Source organism: Chenopodium album, chromosome 12 (genome assembly GCF_948465745.1).
Source record: "Chenopodium album chromosome 12, dcCheAlbu1.1, whole genome shotgun sequence".
In the NCBI taxonomy this organism is placed as follows: domain Eukaryota; kingdom Viridiplantae; phylum Streptophyta; class Magnoliopsida; order Caryophyllales; family Amaranthaceae; genus Chenopodium; species Chenopodium album.
The window spans coordinates 1,649,064-1,669,544 of record NC_137845.1 but is presented as its reverse complement, the minus strand read 5'-3'; the positions used below and the strand labels follow the sequence as shown (position 1 = coordinate 1,669,544).

General features: G+C 34.1%; 1 pseudogene; it reads right to left on the bottom strand.

The window, feature by feature from the left end:
* Positions 1-2,667: 2,667 nt before the first annotated feature.
* Positions 2,668-4,993, bottom strand: LOC145572751 (cation/H(+) antiporter 24 pseudogene; annotated as a pseudogene).
* Positions 4,994-20,481: the final 15,488 nt, after the last annotated feature.

Here is a 20,481-nt window from a genome sequence, read left to right as displayed (position 1 = left end):
TACAATCACTTTAAAAACAAAAAAACCAAAAGTATGATCCCACTCACAAATAGTTTTTGGAGCATAAATAAATCATTTTTATTTATTTATTGATTGATTTTTGGGGAAAGAAGGAGAGTTAGAGAATATGATTGTTTCCTTGTGCTCTTTTCTTTCCCTTTTTTTTTTTTTTTTTTTTTTTTTTTTTGTTTATCCTTTTGTTTTACATGAACTCGTGTAAATCTCTTTATAATCCTCTTAATTCAAAAAGGGGGAAATTAGGGAGTAACAGTGAATATGATTGACTGTGTTATTAGGATAACACAATATTAACCTATTTTTAGACATCTAAATTTAAGTTTAAAGTATCACATTAATAGGTACATTTCTAATTAAACTAATAGGTGACATTTAAACTCATCTCAAAGTAATTACATGCATTATCACAATCATGATAACTACTAACATGGAACACAATATCAATCTAATTATAGATACCGTGTACAGTTGTACTAGTTTTATTAATTTTGATTATTATCCTTGATCTAATGTCGTAATTATTTATTAATTGCGCAAATAACGTTTAGTCAATGTAAGTCTCTCCCTTGAATAGTTTATCTACTGCCTCTTCTTTTCTTTTTTTCAATGTTTTGGATTTTTATTTGGGCTTCTTAAAACAAAAAATTAACCATCTTTATCTATTTTTATTAGTTATGAAAAAATTTAAACTACTAATTAACATTACCTTAAAAAGTGTAGCAAGTATTCATAAACGAAGGAAGTATATAGATAATCTTATATTTTGTTTTTTTATTAGAAGGACCACATTATACCTCAACACTTCTGATCAGCTAATCTAACGATACAAGTCAACACTGTAAATTATGAATAGTCTACAAGTTACAAACATGCTAGCTAGCTTTACAAGAATAATGAGTCTTTGACCATGTCATTATGCAATAAAAAAAATTTAAAACCATGACCAGAATTAAAGTACTTCGTATATAAGCAGTGGAGTCACGTACGTATAAATGAATGAATAAAAAAATAATAGGGGTAATAGAGTAGTTATTTCTAAGTTTGACCGAGCAGTTTGGTGGAGAATGGATCTTGAGGTTACAAGTTTGAGACCCACCAACTACAATTGTTTGGGAGTACAAGGTTTCCTTAATTTCTTACCTCCTCCCTATACTCTCAAGCGTTAATCTACAGAGCTGGATTGATTTAACCTATGAGAGGTGTCGCTTCACTAGAGTCCTTCATCTTACCGCAAATTTTTAGTTGGTCTCGCGAGCAGTCATAGTTGGCTGGTCCCGCACTATAAAAATGAACATTTGCTAGAAACAAAATGATCATAAACTAGAAAAAAAAAATGAACATTTGCTAGTATTGCGCGGAGAATCGGTGTGACGACGATGATAACGGCGATGGCGGCGGATTATTGCGATTCTTTTCGCCGGCGAGATAGTGTAGCTGGTGGTGCGAGTATTAAAGCTTTTGCTTCTTATTCAACGACGGAAGAAGGGGAGGATTCGAAGAAAGTTTCTAATGGCGAAGCTGGTGATGACAGAATTGATGATGGCGATGAGAATAATGATAGTGAAAGGAATAATTTTGAGAATGGTAATGGTGAAGGTGAAGCTAAGGTTGTTAATGGCGGTGGAGCTCAGGATTTTGAAATCGCGATTCAGTACTCGTATTGGTAATGTTAGTTTGAAAATGAACATTTATTTATTAAGAATGAACATCATACTGCATGAAAATGAACATTTAATTTGAGAAATACAAAATTATTGTAAAATATGTTCAGTTAGAAAATGTTCATTTTTATTATAGTAAACTGGATTAAACCCCGTGCAATGCACGATTGTTAAATAAATCTAATGACAATAAATTTTACCAAAAAAATGAATATAAATATTATAAATAGACTTAGTAGTAAAAAGTATGAAATATTGTGATAGAAATTAATTAAACATATAATAGTTATAATGGGCAATTTGATATTTAAGGACATTTATTTTAGATTTTATACAAACTAAAAGTCATAATTTAATTACAATAAGTTTTTTTTAGTAAGTGGTTTTGGAGGGAAAACTTTTTATAATATTTTGCCAAGTGTTCTCTAAATTTCGCCTTTAGTATATTGTAATTGATTGATGTTTATTTCTGAGCGAGGGACTATAAATATCTACCTAGTCTCGAAACTAGCCTTCAACTACTATCATCTTACCTTCTAAAAAAAATAAAAATAAAAGGTTAATATGTCTAAGTTTGCGTATCCGGTAGACATATTAAGCCCAGCCCACAACAGCCCACTTTCTTTATTTATTTATTTTTATTTTTTTTTTGAGTAAACGCTAGTACGCTACAGCCCACTTTATTGGGTTAAAAGCGATTTGGCAAATGTTAAGGTTAACATTATTCCCAGATTAGAAGGAATTAGCTCTATCATATCCCCTCTGTGTAATTGCAAGTTCGAATCTTGTTTGCTATATACTCAACAAAATAATGTACAATTCAAATTGTATTCCCATAGTACTCTTTATTCACATATACAGTATCTCTTATTTGTGAGCTATATTGCCTACATTAGTTTTATTTTATTGAATAGCTTTTGTTGGTCTAATAATGATTACATTTTTATTACAGCCATTGTAATTTTGCCATTAATTATTATCAATAATTTTAACAAAGTTGAGATCTGGTCTATAAAATTTAAATAGAAGTTTATATAACTAAAATTATGTACGCATAAAATCCGACACTACATTTTGGGGTTATCAATTATAGTACAATTTACAAACCAAGAAAGCTAAGATAAGTTTTTTTTTTTTTCAATGACATTCTTTGAAAGAAAAAAAAAATCTAACAGAAAATTTAATCTACGTACTAACAACCCCATGATAGATTCTGGATTTCTTAACATTTGTTGTTGCACTATCAATACAGATCCTCCTAGGGTATCAACATTCATTGAAATCAAAAAATCGCCTATTAATCCTAATTCGAGATTATCACTCCATTCTGATAGACCATCTAATAAAATGGAATCAATTCCATTTTTTCTTCCCACAATCCAAAGATCTATTGGAATGCTATTATTCAACAATTGTAAAGTCGAAACCGTATGAAGACCATTGTTGACAAAAATTTCCTTGAACTCTACTTTATCATTCCACTCATTTTGTACCTCAAAACAAGCTACCACTCCATCATCCATCTTTCTTTCCAACTTATTATACCCTCTATCTTCACTTGGCAAGAGTCGAAAAACAATCAACGACACATTAGGATGTTCTGCCATGCGGCCCGCCAATGAAAGGGCCTCGCGAGCATCACGCCCACCAAGGAATAGCATGACAAATTGGCAATGTTTCCGAACAAATATTGGACTTGAATTTGTCCCCCATATATCATCATTTTTACATGCCAATATTCCCACAGAGCACGGTGCATTAGATAGTATATTCGCATTAGACGATTGTACCCCTGGCCTTAGTTCAGTTGAAAACTCACTCTCATCTTTAATACTTTTTTTATGGAAAGGTAAAATTATAAACTTAACCTTGTACAACAAGGCCATTTCACATATATCTTGGTACATTGTACGACTAGGGGTAACACTTGTAAAACTTCTCATAGTAATGATATTTGCACGAGCCTCTGCGTAGTGCTTGATGGCATTATGAATGATCTGGTTGTTGTTGTCCCAATAGACGTCGGTATTCTTCGAGTGGTCGATAAGCATCGGGGTGCCTCGGCCTAAGAGTTCGATGAGGTAGAGAGTGAAAACCTTAAATGGGTTGCTTGAAGTTGGATTAACAAAGTCTAAAAGGCTAAATAGGGTAGCCACACTTTCTTGGTCGTAAATGCATGCTAGGATTCGAAGTTCGGAGCCTTGCATTGTGTGTTCAATGGTTCTTTGTATGTTGATCAAGTATGACTTTTTTGGATCATACATGTAGTTAATTATTGGGCAGGATACGGCTGTCACTAAAGTTGACAAAATCACGATCAATGAGAAAGATGATGTTTTTAGGATCTGCACAAACATAGTTTGATCAGTAATAACATAACAGTATAACATAAAAAATAAAAAATAAAAACAAGTGGCCTAAGATGAGATTTAATCATGAAAGCGTACCTCTAAATCCAGCCAGTGAAGACAGAGAAAATAATCAGTTTGACCTTTAAAGCTAAGCATGATGCTTAAAACAAACGAATCTTTATACGACATCTCCATAAATCGGGCCAACATAGCCATTGTAACAAGCTTGGCAAAAATAACAAACAAAAACACTAGAAAGATGGGAACTAAGTCAGTCCAATCTGAAATCATTGCAAACACGTCCGTGTGAAGTCCAACAGAAGCATATGCAAAAGGCATAAGAATGTCATTCATGACAACCTCTGTTTTTTGCTTAATGGCTGCACCCATTGGGGGCCCATTAGGCATAGCGAGCCCAAGCCAAATAGGCCCATTTCCAATTGCGGCCCCAATAAAATCCGTGAGAAACCCAATAACAAAAACTGTTAACAAAGTAGCAACGATATAACTTTGGTCCACAGATTTACCCTCAGGAGTTCGCTTATTAATCCATTTTACTGCTTGTGGTAGGGCAATTAATAATAAGGTGATAATTATAAAAATAGATGACATGAAATACCATAAATAATGCTCACGTATTGCTCCTTGCTTCATTGCTTCAAAAACAACAACCATAAATAACCCAAAGAAATCACTTAGTACCGAGATTGTTAAGGCAAGACGTCCAATTTCGGAGCTCATAAGCTTGATGTCTGTTAGAATGAAGTGAATAACTTGGAATGATGTGAAAATCAGACATGAAGGAATAGTCATGGAAATTATATTATATTTTAGTATTGTTGGATTAAAGCCAACTTCGATGAATCTCATCACTAATGCCGTGGTCGCGAAGGGGAAAAACACCCCGAGAAATGTAATCACCCATATCTTTTTTCCAGCCTTGAGCATCTCTACTAGGTTCATGTTCATTCCCCCAAAAAAACAGAAAAACATGAACCCTATGATCCCAATATTTTATATTACATATTTCGATTTATCTGGAGTCACGTGCTTTGCAAATGTTTCGTACCGACCTAAGAACGATGGTCCAAGGAGTATGCCCGCCTACACACACAAACATATTTATGTAGCTTTTATAGGAAATAATCCCTTGACATTTCCATTATTGGAAAGGTGTATAAATACAAAGGTTACACAAAACACTAAGCTATGATTAAGGAGTGTGAACAGACAAATAATAAATGCAAAGGGAGAAGGGGAGTGAACCTAGAGAATATACACCAAGAAAATACACAAGTATTTACATAGTCTAATACACCCCCGCAGTCGTAGCGGTAGGTTTATGAACGCTTAGACTGTTTCGGAAATCTTCGAAAAGAACTTGAGGGAGACCCTTGGTGAAGATGTCCGCTACTTGGTAACGTGAGGGAACATGAAGAACACGAACTTGACCAAGGGCAACTTTTTCGCGAACAAAGTGAATGTCCATCTCAATGTGCTTGGTTCGTTGATGTTGAACCGGGTTGCCGGAGAGATAAACGGCACTAACATTGTCACAATAAACAACCGTGGCTTTCTTGATGGGGCAATGAAGTTCAAGAAGAAGATTGCGTAGCCAGCAAGACTCGGCTACAACATTAGCAACACCACGGTATTCGGCCTCCGCACTTGACTTGGAGAGAGTGGGTTGACGCTTGGCCGACCATGAGATTAAGTTATCACCTAGAAACACGCAATACCCCGAAGTTGAACGGCGAGTATCGGGGCAGCCACCCCAATCCGCGTCCGAGTAAGAAATTAGGCCGGAAATATGGGATGTGTACAAGTGCAGCCCGTGAGAAAGAGTGCCTTGGAGGTACCGTAATATGCGACGGAGAGCGTGCATATGTTCCTGTCGAGGGTCGTGCATATACAAGCAAATTTGCTGCACGGCATAGGAGATATCTGGGCGTGTGAAGGTGAGATATTGAAGGGCTCCGGCAAGGCTTCGGTATAGAGAAGGGTCGTCAACTGGGGGCCCGGATGTGGAGCTTAATTTTGCTTTAGTGTCGATCGGGGTGGCGGAAGATTTACATGAAGACATATTAGCACGAGAAATAATATCCGCAGCATAAGATTTTTGAGAAAGAAAGAGCCCTCCGGAATGTCGAGTCACCGAAATACCAAGAAAAGAACTCAATGGGCCGAGGTCGGTCATGGCAAATTCGGAGCTAAGCTTGGTCATGATGGACTGGTGAAGAGTGTCAGAAGAGGTGGTGAGCACAATGTCGTCGACATATAGAAGAATGTATGCTAAGTCCTTGCCATGAGAATAAATAAATAAGGAGTTATCGGACTTGCTATGAGAAAAACCAATGGTAGCCACAAAAGAAGCAAACCGATGATACCATGCCCGAGGAGCCTGTTTGAGACCATAAAGAGCCCTTTTTAGAAGGCAAACATGACCCGGATGATCTTTGTCACGAAGACCAGGTGGTTGGTGCATGTAAACTGTTTCCGAAATATCACCATTTAAGAAAGCATTTTTGACGTCCATTTGATGAATGGACCAAGACTTGGAGAGAGCTATGCTGAGGACGGTGCGAATGGTTGCCGGTTTGACAACTGGACTAAATGTTTCATCACAGTCGATGCCAACCTGTTGATTCCTGCCATTAACCACAAGACGGGCTTTGTGCCTCTCAAAAACACCATTAGCATTCTTTTTATGTTTAAAAAGCCACATACAAGGAATCACATTGACATTGGGGGGGCGGGGCACCAACTCCCATGTCTTAGTTTTAATAAGAGCGTTAAATTCATCCATCATGGCATTTTTCCAATTCGGGTCGGAAAGGGCAATTTCTGGATTTCGGGGCAAAGGGGAAGGAGTAGTTTGGCAATTTAAATCAAAAATGACTTTAGGCTTAAATATGCCACTAGAACTACGAGTTTGGACTTGCAAAGGTGGGGGAGGGGGCCTGTTGGGGCGTTGGGCCGCTGGAGAGATGGCGGGAGTGGGCTCAGGGCGGGAATGGGCTGGAGAAGTTGGGCCGCTGGAGGGTGAGGTTGGAATAGAACCAAACATTAGGGGAGTTTGGTGGATTCGGTTGGGCCGAGTTGGAGAGGAGCCCATTTGAGGAGAAGGAGGAGGTCTGTTTGGTGAGCCGAAAATGGGAGTAGTGTGGGCTGGCGTGGAGTGGGCCGCAGAAGTAGGAGAGAGAGTTTGAGTTTGGGCTGGAGGTTGAGAAGTGGGCTGATTGTAGATTTGATGGAGAAGAGAAGGGGAAAGTCCCATCATTTAGGAAATCATAATCAGTGGGTTTTGGGGTGTGAATTTTGGCAAATGGAAATTGAGTTTCGTCAAAAATCACATGACGAGAGATAATGATTTTTCGAGTAGAGATGTCGTAGCATTTGTATCCACGATGATTAGGGGGATATCCTAAGAAAACACATGGTGTAGACCGAGATTGGAGTTTGTTGATAGTAGTGGAGGGTAGAAGAGGGTAGCATAGACACCCAAAAAACGAAGGTGAGAGTAAGATGGATTTTGTTGGTAGAGAATTTTTGTGGGTGAGTCATATGCAAGAAGTTTGGTGGGTAGGATGTTATGTAGATATGTAGCCATTTGGAGAGCATGGTGCCAAAAAGAAGGAGGGACGGAGGAATGAGCAAGAAGAGTACGTATCATATTGTTGATAGTACGGATTTTTCTCTCGGCCTTCCCATTTTGAGGAGAAGTGTGAGGACAAGAGAAGCGAAACACCATTCCATTAGAGGCACAAAATTTTCGAAAAGGATCATTATCATATTCACCACCATTGTCACATTGGAAACATTTCACATCACGTTCAAATTGAGTATGAGCAAATGCATTTAATTGTAGAAAGAGATCATGCACTTGAGATTTTCGAGCAATAGGAAAAGTCCAAAGAAAATTAGTGAAATCATCCAAGAAAAGCACATAATAATGATGTCCGGCACTACTAAGTTTAGGAGAAGTCCATATGTCACTATGCAAAATGTCAAATGGCAAAGTAGTGCATGAAGTAGAAGAATAAAAAGGAAGTTTCACATGTTTTCCAAAAATACAAGAAGAGCACACATTAGATTGTGAAATCCTATTACACTCAATAAAATTAGTCTTCTTGAGGGAACTCAAAACTTGTGTCCCGGGGTGGCCAAGACGTTCATGCCACAAAGAGGAGGAGAGGGCGGCAAGGGCGGTGGGAGAGGAGTGGAGGTTGGCGGTGTTGTAGAAGGGGTAAAGTTCCCCCGAGCTATCACATCTCATACGGGTTGTCCCCGTCCGAAGGTCCTTCACACAAAAACCAAACGGATCAAATTCTATGGAAACATTATTATCACTAGTGAATTTTCGGACAGAAATCAGATTTTTTATGAGGTTAGGAGCATGAATGACATTTTTTAAGGTGAAGGGAGGGAGGGAAGTATGCCCATAGCCACGAATTGGAATACCACTACCATTGCCAACAATAATATTTTGATGATTTTTGCTCAAATTAAGATAAGACGAGAGGTTACCTTGGTGCGATGTCATGTGAGAGGTAGCCCCGGTGTCCATATACCAATTTTCATCGGGAGGAGTGAGAGTGAGAGTATGAAGAGCAGCTTCAACATATGTGGGAGCATATCCAACTGAAGATGGGGCTTGAGCGGAGAAGGCTTGCTGCTGTCCATGTTGAGGTCGAGGCCCAAGAATCCCACTTTGTTGAGGTCTGGGCCCAGCAGAAGGACGAGCCCAAGGAGTAGTTGGGTAAGGGCAAGGAGGCATGGCCCAAGGAGGAGAAGCCCAACCACTCCAAGGGGGAAACTTCCAGGCAGGGGAGGTGCCCCACTGCTAGGCCGACGACGGTGGCTGCTGTTGTTGTGGTTGTTGCGAGCCGCGGCTGCCACCACGACCTTTCCCCTGGCGGCCACCGTTACCACGACCCCTGTTCTGACCACCGCGGCCACCACCGCGGTTGTTGTTTCTTGAATTGGAGCGCTGATTATGGGAAGGAGAAGAGTGAGGGTCGTGCATTTGAGAGGAATTTCCCGCAGCCATTAACGCAGAACCTACAGCATTTGCCTCGTTAGATGCTTGATTTGCTTGCCTCGATTCTTCTAAAAGGAGCATAGAACGAGCCTTTTGAAAAGAAACAGGGGGGTCGGATTGTTGGAGAAGAGCAGCGATGTTATCGTAAGCCTTTGGAAGACCACGAACAAGGGTTATAACAAGGCGGTGATCGGAAACTTTAGCCCCAACATTGGCAAGTTGATCCGGAAGCATTTTAATATGTTGACAATAGGCAGACATATTAGAGAAATTGTTCAAATCGACTTGGGAGAATTCGGTTTCGAGTTGGACAGCCCTGTTGGTTTGATTATCCTGAAAAACGTCCTTCAACCTTCCCCACGCAGCAGCAGCGGTTGAATTAGGGACGAGAATTGTGTTGAGCAAGTCGTTGGATATAGTGCTATATATCCATTGGAGCACAATTGCGTCTAGGCGACGCCAAAGGTTGGAATCGGTGGACTCAAGAGCAGAGGCAGCGGCTTCTTGGTCAGAGGGGGGGAGGATGTGTTCAAGAACTTGGTGTGCTCGAGCGTTAATTTTGAAAAGTTCAACCCAAGAAATGTATTGGGCACGATCCATTTGAAGGGTAATGGGGATAACACTTTTGATGTTGTTTACAGTGAAAGCGGGGTGTAAAGCGGAAGCTTTTGGAGCTTTGGGTGAGTCACCCATGGTGATCAATACACGGCTAGAGAGAGAGAGAAGGGGGGAGAGAAGATAGAGGGACCTAGCCTGATACCATATAGGAAATAATCCCTTGACATTTCCATTATTGGAAAGGTGTATAAATACAAAGGTTACACAAAACACTAAGCTATGATTAAGGAGTGTGAACAGACAAATAATAAATGCAAAGGGAGAAGGGGAGTGAACCTAGAGAATATACACCTAGAAAATACACAAGTATTTACATAGTCTAATAGCTTTTACTTAATTAGTATTCATAATCACAAATTCATAATGAAAAATAAATACATACCCTTTCTCTTTACTCTTTTTTTTTTAATTATTATTATTACAATACTTTTTTTAATCGGTCATTTTCAATTAGTTGCAGCACTTTCTTAAATGGAAATACCTTACGCTACTTTATTTATTACCTAACATGGTCCTACACTCCCACTCCTACTTCACTCATACTTTTTTTTAAAAAAAAATTAATTAATAACTATAGACTAAAAGACACACCAGTCATGACACGTGTCTTCTCCTAGTGTGTCTTTAAGGGTTTTTTTTTTTTTTTTTTTGGGGGGGGGGGGGGGAAACACTAATTAAGTAAAGTTTTGATGAGGTAAAAAAAATTGACTAATAGGTCAATTTCCTTAATTGTTAAAAATTAATTTATTCTCTAAATCTTTACTTTTAGAAAGAATTAAAAAATCAATCACAACACTAGGAAAAATATCATAGATTATAATACAATCCATAATAATAATAAATAATATTATAAATTAGTTTTCCAAGCTAATTACCTTAATAATCAATAACTACATACGAGTAATAAACATTAACCAGTAACTACATGATAAATTGATTGATTACTTATAATTTATTTTATTTTATTTTATTTTTAATATTTAGTGTCCTTTAGGACTTCTTTCAAAAAAAAAATACCAATATTCGTTTTTCAAAAAAAAAAAACCGATATTCAATTAGAGTTCATAACAAGAGAAAGGTTGAATAAAGAAATAATACATTATTCGGAAAATACGGATTGATATTGTAAATGGCTTGATTTGAGATAAAATAATAACGTGATTTTACTAGTGAGTACAAAGGGAATTGAATTATTTCGCGAGATAGATATATAGCTTTAAAAATTTATTTAATTGACAAGAAAATAATGACACCACACTAAAATACATAAATATAATTATATGATCAAATGCATAAAAGCTAATTGGATCTTCCATGATTATATCAATAAATATTTTGGTAGTTTATTTCACAATATTATTAGACAATTTTCTTACACTAATTTTTTTTACATTAACTAAAATAGTGTAGAATTGCTAAATTGATAATAATACTAAAAATCACCGTGCGTGTCATGGGACCTAACCTAGTACTACGTATTAAATTATTCACCCATTATCACCTTTTTTTTAAAAAAAAAAAAGATAATTCTCTTTGATAACACTCAAATTCTTTTTTCTCTTTGGTAAAATGAGAAATATTGTTATTATCATTGGTAATCTTTATTGTATTACATTAAATTATTCATAGCATTACCACTCATTTTTTTTTAATAAACTTTTAACTATATTTAAGAGTTTTCCTTTAATAACTTTTTTATAAACCCTGTCGCCCCCACCCACCCGGCCAATCTCGAACCCCCCTCCCCATGCTGGTTGCCTAGCTTCTCCATCCGGCACGACTTCCCATCCCAACCCTTGCCGACTACCCTCCACCCTCCCATTTCCCCCACCCCAACTCCCACCCCCTCCTGTTCCCCACCCTGAAAACGGCCCCCTCACCAAAAACGACCCCCTTTATATTAAGAAGGTTAAATTCGTCATAACCATAAAAAGTAAGATAAGTAAACAAGACTTACCAATACATCAGACACGACTCTCGTTTGCTTGAGAGGCTTCAAGAGAATTCGTAAAATGTTGCTTAAAACAAGAACTAATGATATTTGTAAAAGGATAATGGTGAAGGAGGATTCAAAAGGATTATTTCTGCCTTGAAATATTGAGAAGACATCATCTTGTTTACGGTCTCCTTGACAAATTGTCTCAACAGTACGACCTCGATAATCTATTGAAGCAGATTTATTTAGCTCATTTTGACTTTGCTCCATAACAACTCTACTTTAAAATGTCAACAATTCGGATAAAATTTAATTTATTCCAATCTCATTTTATGGCTACAATAATAACCCATTTGTGTACCACAACAATTTAGCTTAATCTTTTCTTTCCCCTTTCATCTTTTGTTTTTTTTTTTTTTTTTGTTTTACACATATTCATATACTCGTGTGAATCTCTTTACAACCATCCTCACTCAAAAGGGGATTCATTTTAAGAAATAAAAGTAATTAAGATTGTTTTTGTTTGTTTCTTTTTTTTCTTTTTCAGAAATAGAATATGGTTGATTTTGTTTATAAGATAACACAACATTAACCTATTTTTAGACATCTAAATTTAAGTTTAAAGTATTACATTTATAGGTACAGTTCTAGTTAAACTAGGTGGAATTGATATTCATGTTGAAAAATTACATGCATCATCACAATCATGATAATTAGTCACAGCATGCAAACACAACATCAACCTAACTTTAGGTACCGTGTACAGTTGTACTAGTTTTATTAGTTTCGATTATATATAATTTATCCTCTTTACAATTTATTTATCCTTTATTGTAAAAAAGAATTTCTATATTGGCATATAAATCATACTTTATCCGTGTTTAAATAAGTGTTATACTTACTAAATCCGAAAATATTTTAATAAGTGTTACACTTTATTTTTTAGTAGAAAGTTACATTAAAATATTATATCTCTCTTTTTTCATAGTCTCCACCCAAATCCATTATTACTTTTTTTATTATATATTTCCTCTCACATTCATTACTTTTCAATAAACTATTAACCCCATTATCTTTCTTTTATAATTTTTTAATACTCTCTAATTACCTCACTTACCTCTTATTTAATTTAAATCAATTAAATTGTCTAAAACTATGTGTCGGTCAAACTGTAAGACTTATTAAAACAAGGGGGGAATCAACAAAGTTCATATACTCCCTCCATTTTTAAATACTTGCTCCACTTTTCTTTTTCGGGCGTTTTTAAATACTTGCTCCATTTCCTTATTTGAAATGTTTTTACAATATTTAATTCATTACTCTCACCTAGTGGACCCAACATAAATTATATTTTATTAATTTCATATTCAAACTCCTCCAATTCTCTCCACTATTTTTGGTTTTTACAAATTTTTATTCTTCCACCTACCACACTACCTCTATATTTTATTACTTTCTCCAAATTTTTCAACTCCGCGCATGGAGAAATAGAACAAGTATTTAAAAACGGCACAAATTCTTAAATGAACCTGGTTCACACTAATTTATTGTGAACCACTAGTATTAGAGAAAATATGTTTGTTTTATTAATAAAAAGAAAAAAAAAAGGTCACTATAATAAAAACAAGATCACTATGTTAAAATAAAAGTCATTTTGGTAATATATAGGCTATAAGAGGTTAATTTTTTTAATAAAATACTTTATATACTGGTTAATATGAATCATAAAGGTCACTATGTTCAAATTAGGGTCATAACATCGTATTCAAATTCACAATAATATTAAACGTTATACAAGTTTTAATAAAGGTTATTATGTTAAAATTAAGGTTACTAGGTTAAAAATAAGGGTCACTATGTTCAATATAATGTCAGTTGCGTGTGTATAAATCTTGCATCCACAATAATATTATTATGGACCAGGTCCATGCAAGTCTTTCCGTAAAAACGGAGGAAATATGTCATAAAATGATGGGGAAAATTTCTCGTATAAAAAAGGCAATGAATGAATAAAAAGTAGTCGAAATGGGTGGAAGAGCAGTAAATAGAAAGTAAGCGTATCCGGTGGGTATATTAAGCCCAGGTCAGTGCTCACTTTATTAGGATGCAGCGATTTTGCAGCGCAGCCACAGCCCTAGTCTTTGCTTCCCCCCACGCTTATTTATTGCTTCCCAAATCAATGCCTCCGTTCAAAAAAAAAAAATAAAAAAAATCAATGCCTCTTCATTCTTCATGCATGTCCACCTTTAATTTATTTCTTAAGTTAAGGGGAACTTTGCACAATTGACTCTAAGAGTGTAAGACTTTACTCCATATAATACGGTATGAATAAATTACAGATGTTAGAAATTGATGGATCCATTGACTTTATTATATTCGAAACTAAATTTGATTCGACTTAAGTTAAGGGAATTTTGCATAATTGACTCTAAGAGTGTAAAGACTTTACTCCGTATAATACAGTATGAATAAATCACAGATGTTACAAATTGATGGATCATTAACCTTGTTATATTCGAAACTAAATTCGATTCGAATTTAGTACGAAGTATGTCTCAAATTTGAAATAAAATCAAAGTCGATTAGTCATGTAAATGATACATTGATCTTAATACACTCTGATCAACCAATATTGTAGGTTGAAGCCGGTTTACATTGTTGGATCTCTTCCTTCCTTCACAACTAATTTCCTAGTCTAAAAGTTAAGCTAACACGCATTAATTTAGTATACAACAAAATGTCCAATATAATTGCATATTTCTATCAGCTAGTATAGATTTAATCAACTAATTTATGGTACATATTATGTTACGACATTGCCCTACAGATTCCACTGATGAGATAGAGTTTCTGTTTGTGCTGACTCATAATAAAAATAAAAATTGAATTAAAATATGGTCTAATTAAGTTAATGGCAGCATCTGTTGAAGCAAAGTTGCCACCACTGTTGAATGAATGTTGGGAAACAATATGATGAGCTAAATCTTTATGAAATTCATATCATATCTATTTTACTGTAATTATATTACATATTGCACTACATTATTAGTATTTCCTTTGTTCGTAAATAATTTTTGTATTTCTTTTTAAGATATCCATAAAATGTAGATATTACCATGCGAATTTTATTTATTTTTATACGAGTATAAGATAAGAGGTTTGCTACACTCATTTGATGAAAACTCCTCCACAAACTCAATCTATTACTATTACATTTTTCACCTCGATCACTTTACCAAATTTCTTCATATACTACGACTACTTACATGTTAAAATCTAACAAGAAGATTATTCGAGGAGAATTTGGACAAATGAAGTACTCCATAGTCTATAATCTATATGAAAGAATTTATAGAAGGTGCGACGACTTCAACTCATCAATTCATCATCCCATATTTTTATTATCTTCTGCTACCTTTGTCCCCATACAATATTTACACGCTATGCACCCTAAAGTAGTACATAATTTTTATAGATGGCCCTCTTCTTAGATCTTGAATCTATCCCAACCGTACACGTGGAATTTATCACCACTAATACCAGCCTTACAGTTGCTTTCTACCTGTGGCATGTCCCCATATTACGTGGGTATAGTCATTACTTAACTAAAATTATTTGAAAGTCATGATTTGGCATATAATCCATCTTCATTTCCTCAATTGTATGCCCATCATATCTCTTGTCAACTATTTTTGGTACTACATTTTTTGTTTTTTCTTTTTTTTAAGAATTTTTTTTTTTTTTTGAAGACATTTTTTATAAGAAATTAGGTGTACAAGTAGAGTGTGAGTTTGTGACTTCTACTTAAAAAGTCTTTTGCTTAACAAACACGGAATTTATATTACATAATAGAAAGTTAAAGGTCGATCACACCCTTACTCAATATGTACTCGAGTCTAATAATGATAGAGGGTGTTGCTTATTAAGGATATTTTGCTCCTTGGCTTGTTAGTTAACAAATTAGTTAAGCAATAGACTTTTCCCTAATTATACATTCATCTACCTTTCTTTTTTTTTTAGCAGAAGGGTAGCTCTTGGTCATTAATTACTTATTTTAATTTATCTAGACATTTAAAACTTGAATAAGACAAGCGACAATGGAGTATTAATGAAAAGGAGAGGGAATAGGATGGGTCCCATGAGAAAGAGAAAACCAAATTGTAAATTGAGTCTAGCTAGAACATGACAAAATAAAACCCTAATTTCAATCAATGTATTTAATTTCATGAAACTTAGCTTGATAATTTTATAATCCATAAGTATATGTTTCTAATTTAAGAATGTTCAATTAGCTAGGGTTTTTTTTTTTTCCTCATTTAACTAGCTAGTGTATTAGTAATCTCTTCGACCTTGAATCACAAATCACAACTCAACTTTCAAACTCCTTACTTGGAGATATAGAAATAATAGTATAACACACACATATAAAAATTAAGTTAAATAGAGTGATTCACATGTGCACTATATTTGATTGGTGAAGGCAATATGAAATATCATATCCATCAATTTTAGTTGTCAATATTGTATTAGTGGCCAGGTCAAAAACCACTATTACTAAAACATTGCTAGTGAACTAAAATCAGGATCTTCAACAAGGTAGTTGATTTATGAAATAAAAACATTCATAGCTTTTTTTATTTATTTTATTTTTTTTGACAGGATTTTAGCTTGATATAGAACAAATAGATGAGAGTGTGTGTATATATATATATATATATATATATATATATATATATATATATATATATATATATATATATATATATATATTTCTATTAATTTTTTTTTCATTTTTGTACTAAATTAATCTAAAACCCAGAAACTTGTTGGCTTGATCGGTTTTTTTTTTTTTTAAAATATATTTTTTTTATGCAAAGCATGATGATAAATTAGTTAGATTAGTAATAGTTTTAACTTGTTTCACATGTATTGAGGTTGAATTAGTTAAATAAGTAATGCAATCTTGTAGTCTTTATTTTAAAATCTTATAAAATAGAGCATAGGAAACATTCTTTGTTGGTATCATGTTTTTCATATCCTTTTAGGAACTCCTGGCTAATTTATTTATTTATACTACCTCCGTTTTTTATTAGTTGACACGTTTTGACTTTAACACTATTTACACACCTCCCTTTGACAATGTTTTGTGATATGTAAGGAAAAATATAATCAAGTGGGATCTTGTTAGATTCATCACAATGTATATTTTCATAATATCAACTTTTTTATGATTTTTGCTTATCGATAATTAAAGATATTAATGATTTAATTTGTGCATTGACAAACGTGACTAAAGAAACGTGTCAATTAAAAAGAAACGGAGTAAGTATGCAACAATCATGTTTTGATCCCAATCCTTTTTGAAATTATTTTATTAATGTTTGTTTCAAATTCACTTGTTGGTCGATTTTCCTTTCTTTGACTACCGATATAAGTTCGTACTTTACCCCAATTCAACCATTTATATATCGAATTTTTGTACAAAAAGTACCAATAATTATATAATAATAAATGTTAATTGATACATTAAAATATACCTTTAACAAGATCATGTACAAAAAAAAAATAGTCTAAAAAATCAAAACTTCATGTAATTGAAAAGTTGATCTTGAATACATGGGAAGAGTAAAAATAATACGCCCCAAAAATAGGCATAATCTTCATTTTTTTTTTCCAAAGTAAAATATAACCTCATGCACATAAAAACTCTTAATTTCCATACACAAATGGTCAAATAATATTGTCTTTTTATTACTATCACAAGCATGCAAAAAACTCTTAATTTCCATACACAAATGGTCAAATAATATTGTCTTTTTATTACTATCACAAGCATGCAAAAAACTCTTAATTTCCATACACAAAACTAGACATATAAAGAGTCATACAAAAAGTGAAAAAAGAAAAGGTAAAATAGAGTGTAATTAAGCATGCATACCAAGTTAAACTCGTGCTAAAAGAGATATCGTACCCGTGAGTGAAAAGAATGAATACAGAGTTTCATAGTAAGAAGAACCCGTGAAACTCAGGATAGATAGCGCCACTACTTTTTTTTTTTTTTTAAAATTTAATACTTTCGTGATTTTTCCATTTTTCATACTCCGTAAATAAGTTTAAATGATACACACTTTCGAGTAATTTAAAACGGAAAAAGTATAATAAAAAGTAATACAATCTTAATTAATGGCGCTATCCCTCCTGAGCTTTACAGATTCTTCCATACTTTCTTGAAAGATATATGGGAGATAAGAAAGAGATTTCTCTCGTTTCTTTCTTTCAATTCCTTCCCTTTTTCAAGTAGAAAGAGAAGAATTAGGTATGACTTTTTGTGGGGGATAATGGGGAAGAGGTGGGGAAAGGGAGTGTATTTATAAGGGTAAGCTCAGGAGGTTATGAATGTAAATTTGCCACTACTAATTGTTGGGATTTTGTGCGTGGGAAAATAGCGTGGAGCCACTAGAAAGATTTTATGTTTACATTCCCGTTTACCACTAGTGTTATTATCACTATTTAATTTACTATCACACGATTAAATTGAAACGAGAGTTGTTGTAATTTTACAAGATGTATGTCTATAGTTCAAGTTTTGGAAACAATTTGGAAAGGTTGCTTAGGAGAGTTTTTTTTTTTTTCGGGCATTCGACACCTGATTTCCTTACGGTGGATACTAGATTCAATATTTTCAACTTATATATCTCACGTACATATATATGGTGGATAATGAATTACTCTTGGTTTATTCATTTTCTAAACACGTATAAAATACTCTATATTCTCAGGCCATTACAAATTAATTGATCAATCAATTTTAATTAAATTAATCGGATTCCAATTATTTATCAAAAAAGAAAAAAAAATAATCTCAATTAAAAAATTAATTTTTTTTTAAAAACTAAACTGCTATACTGCATATTAAATTTGTTGACATCCACAAGATCAAGACAGCTATTCATTCTCGCGATAGAATACGAGTATTGCATGCATGAATCCAAAGAATTCTCTGATTTCATGAACTAGCTAGATATATTTTAGTATTCCTGGTTTTGGGGAATAGAAAAGGGGGAATTTCAAAAAGAAAATAGTAAGCAGGTAAAATAGAATTGATTCGCCTGCCGACTACGCTACGTACGTGAGTGTGTGTGTCTGCTAAATCTAGGAATACGGGGATTTTGAGTAGGATTGTGTTTGTGGGTGTATTCAAACTAACTCACACTCACTCACTTACTCACTCACTCCTACTAGTTAGTACTTGTGCCACTACATTATTATTACCATTTTTTGGCCCCGGCTTTTGCTTCACTGTTGTTTGCTTAAAATCTTTTAAAGCTACCATTTCCTCTTCTCATTATCCTAATTTTACTCATCTTGTCGGATCTACTAGTACTATACTCTATTTATTTACTTGTATAATATCTATGTCATCAAGGATTGCCATTATTTCATGCCCATTTTTATTTATTATCTAGTTGTATATGTCATGGAGGAATGCCATTATTTCATGCCCATTTTTATTTATTATGTCATTTTTTTTGGTAGCAATAAATCATCCTCCAAATCCTTCAAAGGTCGTAGTCCCATAGACGCATTGTTGAAGTATAAATTAAACTTCCCAAAACAACTCATGTACTATAAGTGTCCCGCATTGAAAAAAGAAGATAGAGCTGAACATTTTATAGGGCTAAAGCCTAAAGGGTTATCCCTTCTATTGCCATATGGTTTTGGAATAGAATCTTCTTTGGACTTGTGAAGTAGACTCTGACTCTCACTTTTGACTTGCAGGTGCGAACCAAACCCATATTTAACACTATTTAATTCTCAATTCCTAATGCTAGCGTAGATTCACATATGAATTCCCTTTCATGATATATTGTTCAAAGAAATAGAATTAACTCACACGTGAGTAGGTAAAAAGAGAATGACTAACACATAAGATTGATGAAGTACGTTACTCCACCTATCACCAATTGAGTTAAGGAGGGAATAATCTTACTGAGAACTTATATGTAGGGTTGAACATGATCTGGTTTGGTGCGGTTTGATTCCAAACCAAACCAAACTGCAAAATACGATTTGGTCAATATTTCAAACCAAACCAAAACATATTAGTATTGAAATCGAACCGAACCAAACCGTAATATTGCGTACTTACCGTATAGTTTTTTTTTTATTTATCATGTTTTTTATATTTTATTTTATTTTTTATAATACATAATAATTAATTTTTTATTTAAAAATTATACAAATATTAAAATACGGTTTATTGGTTTACGGTAAAACCAAACCAAACCGTAAACCGTATTTACAAAAAAATCGAAACCAAACTATAATTTTATAAACCGTAAAACAAACCAAACCACTAAAATACAGTTTTATCTGATTTGGTTACGATTAAGACCAAACTGTGTACAGCCCTACTTATACGTAGTCATTTTTATCCTTTACTATATAACCTTGTGCTTAATTAGTCATTTTTATCATGGTATTAAAGCAGATAATTTTGGCTAAGTATCAGCACCGTACCCATCAAGAGAGGGCCCAATGATATAAAGAATGCAACAACAATATTGTGATTGCATTGCTTCAAGTAAGGGCCAAATACGAGTACTGAGTACATGATTAAATTAGTATAGTAATTCAAGTGAAGAATAACTCATTAATAAAATACTCATCTTAGTTCGTTTCTCCAACTTTTACATGATTATAGCTTGCATAAATTGAGGGATTTCCCATAGTTTTTTAATTGGTCAATTGGGTCAAAGTCTTAATTATAGAAAGCTGTTGAAAGCAATGCATATTTTATGATATAAAAATGAGAAATCGACCAAATGTAAGAAAGTTAATCAAGTATAAGTGTAC